Below are 6,179 nucleotides of genomic sequence, written 5' to 3'. Positions count from 1 at the left end.
TTTTCATGATTAACTGTAAATAATAGACGCATTTTCATTCTCGATTGTTTTTTGACTCCTTTCATTTTCAGTTCTGATCTCTTTTGAAGGAAATAACTTACACTGTAGTGTAGTGGCAAAAGCACAGGCGACCCCAGGGAACTTTGCCTCAGTGTCTGCCTCCTCAACCAAACCTAGTCAGTAAGTACTGGGACAATCTTCCTGAGACTGCTAAGGTTCATATTACATAATGGTTTGGAGAAGCTTTTATGTCTACTTTTAGCTTAATTCCATTATGATAAATGTATTTTTTACAGTCAAATAAATTAGTCCAACCATCAATTGCTGTGTACTGAAACATCTGCTGGTCAAAAATGCAGATGTGATCTTTTTATTTATGAACATTCATTCTTCAAGTTTATAAACACCAAAAGTCTTGGAGGCCAAAAACCAGCTTTACATTTATAAACATTGAGTAAGGTCATTGTCTATTAATCCAGTGCAATCTCTGTATCTATAAACACACAGACTTCTTGACTGCTTTGATAAATCAGGGACACAGCTGCTTTGGATTGTTGTTTCCGCACCATTATTGAATTCGTATAACACCTTATAACATCTCAAAACCATTACTATTATCATGCAATGAATGCTGAAGCCATTTTATTCATAAAGATGTTCCATAAAGGACAGAAAATGTATAACTAGTTAATCTGTTTTTCTTGGCATTGGTTGAAATGAAAAATTTTGGCCAGGAAATCAGGAAAGCTTCATGTTCCTCAAATAGAACGTGTTTTTTTAAGCCAAGTTGATGATAATTGTCATGCAGCAGCAAGAGATGTCATTAATATAGGGTAGTGGCAATTCCATTTAAATCGATTAGTTGTGAAAACTACAATTCAAATGCAAAATGCTCAAGAAATCATGTACTGCTTGTTTCAGGTTCGGACCAATAACTATTGAGAGCAGTCCAAGGTAGCTGGACCAATGCTTCATGACTGAATCTACGATGTACCATTTCATTCTTTTAAGTGCTGACAGTTTAAGAGTGTGATCCTTCTGGCCAATTTACCCATGCCAACCAAATTGCCTACCTGAGTTCATCTCATTTGCTATATTTGGCCCTTATACCTCTAAATCATTCTTTCCTCTGTGCCTGTTTAAATGTCTTCTAAATGACATACTTAAATCCAAATCTACTGCTTCCTCTGGTATCTATACAGTGCTCCTGTGTGGCCCAATCACCCAGTCAACTCCCATTAGCTCAGGTTTTGAACGGCCCATTAAAGGAGCTGACGATAGTTTTATTTAAAATCCCATGACCACATAGTCTGCACCCAAGATGGTGGCATCTCTGACCGGCAGAGCCATAGTGGGTTGCAGACTCCAGGGGAGTGAAGGACTGGAGCAGGGCACCAGAAAATGGGGACACTATCCCCCCCTTCTGAGGATAAGCACAAGAGACGACCCATGGGACGAGACCATGGTGAGGGACCAATGAGGGGGCTGAAAGACCAAAGCATGCTGGTGACTCGTGGCGAGGAACCCACGGAGGCTGTGAGCTGCTGGAGACAGCTGTCTGGAGACTCACGCTAGGCTGTGAACTGCTGGAGACTGGTTTGAAACTGGCTAAAGGGATACCAGGTATCGGAACCAGTATGTGAGGGGGTGTCAAAGGTGCTGAAGGTTTACTGACCATGTCAGAGGGTGGGATCTGGAGCTTGGGTTGCCAATGGTTTGGACTGGACTCTGTGTGGCTGCAGAGGTGCTGGAGGTGAATCTATCGACACTCGGTGACTCTGGGGGGTGGGGGGGGGGTCTCTCTTTTGATTCTCTTTCTCTGACTCTAAGAAGCACTTCAGGCAATTTCTGCTGATGGTCAATCTGTCTGTCTTATAGCAGACAAAAGCAATTTCATGTAATATGACACTGTTTTTTTTCAATGACAATAAAATGAATCCTGAATCTTGAATCATATCTCTTTAATATAGAATCTCAGAAATATCACTTTCCACCTCCTTCAATTCTATCCCCGTAAAGTGATCTTAAACCATCTTGTTGAATTACTCCACCAAGTTTGCACAATTTTAACCAGAAACCGCACTGTTATAAAAAATAGTGTGAAGTGTAACTAAATTATTTGCTCATTGACCATAATGACCATAATAAAGTAAAGCCAGTGGCTATACGTGTACTTTGTGAGGTGTATGAGAAGGTTTGGTATGTCACAGAAGACTTTAGTAAACTTCTACAGGTGTACTGTGGAGAGCATTCTGGCTGGATGCATCACTACCTGGTACAGAGGTGCCAACTCAGGACAAGAATAAACACCAGAGGGTCATTAGTCAAACGTTACATTAAAAGTGACATTACAGGTCCTCAAAGACCCCCACCACCCAGTCCATGCCCTCTTCACTCTGCTTCCATTGGGAAAAAAAGGTACAGGAGTTTAAAGACGAGCACTCAGCTTCTTCCCCGCTGCCATCAGATTCCTGATTAATCAATGAACCACAGGCACTGCCTTACTTTTCGTGCACTATTATTTTTTGCTTTTTTATAGTAATGTAAGATGGTTATAATATGAATGTTTGCTGCCACAAAACACCGAATTTCAAGAATCGTTTATGACAATAAATCCTGATTCTGAGTCTGATGATAGGAATCCCTTGTAGCAGAGCTCCGCTGTCTGGTTATTCTGGGAATTGCAAGGGAAAGGAAAAATAATGAGAATAAGTTCAGGAGGATAAGGCAGAACATATTCTTCCAACAAATTACTGTTAGGACAATTGATGAGCACGATTGGGGGACTAATAGTTTAGGACAGGTTAATAGAATAGTGAATATAGCAAACATGTTAAAAGAGCAAAATTGTAGGAAAGTGTAAAATTGCCATGCTAAGGAATTAGATTGCACCATTTTTGCTGCATTGAAACATCTTGCTGTTTAGCGCCTCTCCAAATACAAATCACAAAAGTGGTCAAAATTAAGTGTTCAAGAGCATCACACTGTTTTATGTTCAGAAAGCAGTGTTAAAATAAGACCTGCATGGTTCCAATTGGGACCAGGCTAAATTTAGAGCAGCTGCTGAGCCTGATGCACCACAATGAATGTGGGGCCTCAGCTGTCAAGGCAGACTCCACATGGCAGCCACACAGCTGTAGCATGCACTGTACAGAGACAGCCGTAGGACAAAGACAAAGAACTGTACAATCCCCAAAACAGGGTGGGGAGGTGGGAGGGGGGTATGGTGTGATGATTTCAGCACCCCCCCCACCCCCTTCTCACCCGATAAGCAAGAGGGCATGATAGAAAGAATTATTTGTCTGTCCTCCCGGATTCCACTGCAAATGTGGCATTAAATATGACAGGATTTGGTGGGAGCTTAGGTGGACCATTTGGTTGGCATGGACAAGTTAGGCCAAAAGATGTGTTATAGTACTGAAAGAACTTGATGACACCCTTTTAATGGCGAATCTTCACCATAGATATTTTTCAAGGCAATTTTTCTGATAAGAAGAGACGATTATGATGGTGGTCACCTTCTCATTCCCCTTCTTCTTTGGTTTCATTCCCCTCCTTCCCCCACCTCCCCACTGAATTCTTTGTCTTGTCTAGGTATGAAGAAGGGTTCAGCATGAAATGTTGGTTATATATCTTTACCTCCTATGGACACTGCATGGTCTGCTGAGTTCTTCCAGCATTATTGTGTTTTTTTATATATAATTCTATGCTCTATTTTAAACTACAGTCTCCTTCATTTATGGCTTCATCCCTTAGGCTGTGATTCGCACACCAGTGAAAACTCCAACAGTATTATTGGCGTAAGAGTTTCAGGATTTAAATGCAGTAATGATGAAAAACCGGTGATACATTTCCAAATCAAAGACTTGGAGGTGGGTGTCAGATGGTGGTGTTCCCTTGGATGTGCTGCCTTTCTCCTGCAAATATCATGGATTTGAGAGGTGCTAAGAAGTAACTTGGATGAGTAACTATAGGGAATGCTATAGATTCTACACAATAGAAAAAAGGTGCACTGATGGCAGAAAGGATAATTATTTAATTTGCATGGTTGATGGGGTGCCAGTCAAGTAGATTGCTTTATTCAAGATGGTGGGGAACAAATGTTCCTTTATTTCAGGATCTTATTCTGAAATTGTCCATGGCTCCCCTGAGAGCTTCTTTAGAATATGCTGAAGAAACTCAGCTTGTCTCACCGCGTCCATGGTAGGTAAAGAGATATAACCAAATTTTCGGGTCTGAGCTCTTAGTCAAGGTATGAGCAACAAGAGCCTGTATAAAAAACTGGGGGATGAGCATCACAAGGCAAACTTCCTTGGGCTATCCAGTCCATAGGATGATGATGGTTCCTTTTAGTCAGTTTGTGGGGTTTGAAATGAGGAGACCCCAGTCCTCAGAAAGGAACAATGTGTGCGTGAATGGATTTAGGTGAATAGAGGTTGTACAGGTCCAGACCCACACTCTCGATATCCCCTCTCAGATCCAGTGGCACGGTGAGGTCCTTTTCTTTCTTTTTAAAATATTTTTTATTGAATTTAATATAATAATCTTATATACATGTTGCTTTAATAAAACAGAAGGAAATATCAAAATGTATACATAAATAAAAATGCTCTGATTAACAGTTTCTCATTTTTGTTATTAATTAATATTATTAAGATTAAAAATGAAAATCACATGAATGAGATCATTTAAGTTTGGACCTATGTATTGTGTGTACCACTTTAAATTGTATAAACAATATCTATCACAAAATGACAAATCATTAATCAAACTAAGAGTGGAATGCCAGTCCTCATCTGAAAAAGTTACATTAAGATTCTGCTCCTAATCATCTTTAATCATAATCATTGAGATTAGTCTTAAATCCAATAAATTATTATAAATACATGATAGTAGTCCATTGTGAACAAACTAAAAATCAAAAAATATATCAGAAATATTTGAGTTTATGATTCGAGGAAAATCTCGTAGCTTAGATTGGACAAAATGTCTAACTTGCAAATATCTAAAAAATGTCTATTGGAAAGCTTAACTGACAATTGTTCAAAAGAAGGAAAATTCTTAAGGATAAATAAATCTTTGTAACATTTAATACCTGATCTATACTATTCCTTAAAAACTGTACCTATAACTAAAGGTGGGAAAAAGTGGTTATCTACAATGGAAAAACTATTACAACCAAAAAAATTTCCTAAATTTATTCCATATTTTTAGTCTATTCTTCATTAGGAAAAGATCATGGTAAAGTGAATTTAAAAGTGTCAACAGTGATGTTTTCCTAGAAAAATTCAATTCCATCTCTATCCAAGTAGGGCAAATAATTATTTGATCAAATTTTATTAGTAAAAGTAAACTACATATGTTAATAACCCAATAATAAAATGGAAAGTTTGGCAATGCAAGTCCCCTCCAATCCTTGTCATTTTCAAAGATGAGTTTTATTTATTTGTGGTTGATTTCCATATATAAGTAGCAATAATCAAATAATCAATTCTGAATGTCATCTGTACAAATTAAGTTCTATTTAATCATTCCACATAATTGCAATACACTTCCTTGCTACTGCTAATGCTAATCTAAAAAAAGGCACTTGAAATTTATCCAAATCTTAATGGGCAAACTTGATGTGTTCCCCTAAATACACTAAACATTTTTGGTTGTTGTAAATTAGTAAAAATTGGAGCAATAGGATGTAAATATAATATTTTAATCCAATTGATAAAATCTGGACCAAAACAAAATTTCTGTAAAGTAGCAAATTAATAGTTCCATTCTACCTAATCAAATGCTTTTTCAGCATCTATTGAAAGTACACATTCTGTCATATGGGTAAAAGGTAAATATATTGTATTCAGTGCACGATATATATTATATTAAAAATAACAATTTTTAAAAAAACCTCTTTGATCTGAATTAATAATTGTTGTAAATTGTTTTATAACCTATGCGCTAACATTTTAGATAAAATCTTCATATCAACATTGTGATGAAATATGTCCATAGGAAGCACATTCTGTTGCTTCTTTCCCTTTTTTTCAAAACAAGAGTGATGCTTGCCTCATTAAAAGATGATAGAAGCATTCCTTCTTCAATTAAATCTTCAAATACCAAGTTTATATATGGTACAAATGTTTTGAAAAGAGTTTATAAAATTCTATGGGGAAACCATCTGGTCCTGG

The 6,179-nt window shown here is 37.4% G+C and overlaps 1 long non-coding RNA gene across 2 annotated transcripts in view; it reads right to left on the bottom strand.

Moving 5' to 3' along the window:
- Nucleotides 1-328: 328 nt before the first annotated feature.
- Nucleotides 329-6,179, bottom strand: part of LOC138757171 (uncharacterized) — a 109,303-nt gene continuing 103,452 nt past the window's right edge. For both annotated transcript variants that reach the window (XR_011353389.1, XR_011353390.1), the window contains one exon: nt 329-2,674. This is a non-coding gene — a long non-coding RNA (uncharacterized lncRNA). The remainder of the gene's footprint in view (nt 2,675-6,179) is intronic.

The sequence above is a fragment of the Narcine bancroftii genome, chromosome 3 (assembly GCF_036971445.1).
Source record: "Narcine bancroftii isolate sNarBan1 chromosome 3, sNarBan1.hap1, whole genome shotgun sequence".
Classification (NCBI taxonomy): domain Eukaryota; kingdom Metazoa; phylum Chordata; class Chondrichthyes; order Torpediniformes; family Narcinidae; genus Narcine; species Narcine bancroftii.
Note: the sequence above shows the minus strand (reverse complement) of the source record. Positions and strands in the feature narration are given on the sequence as shown.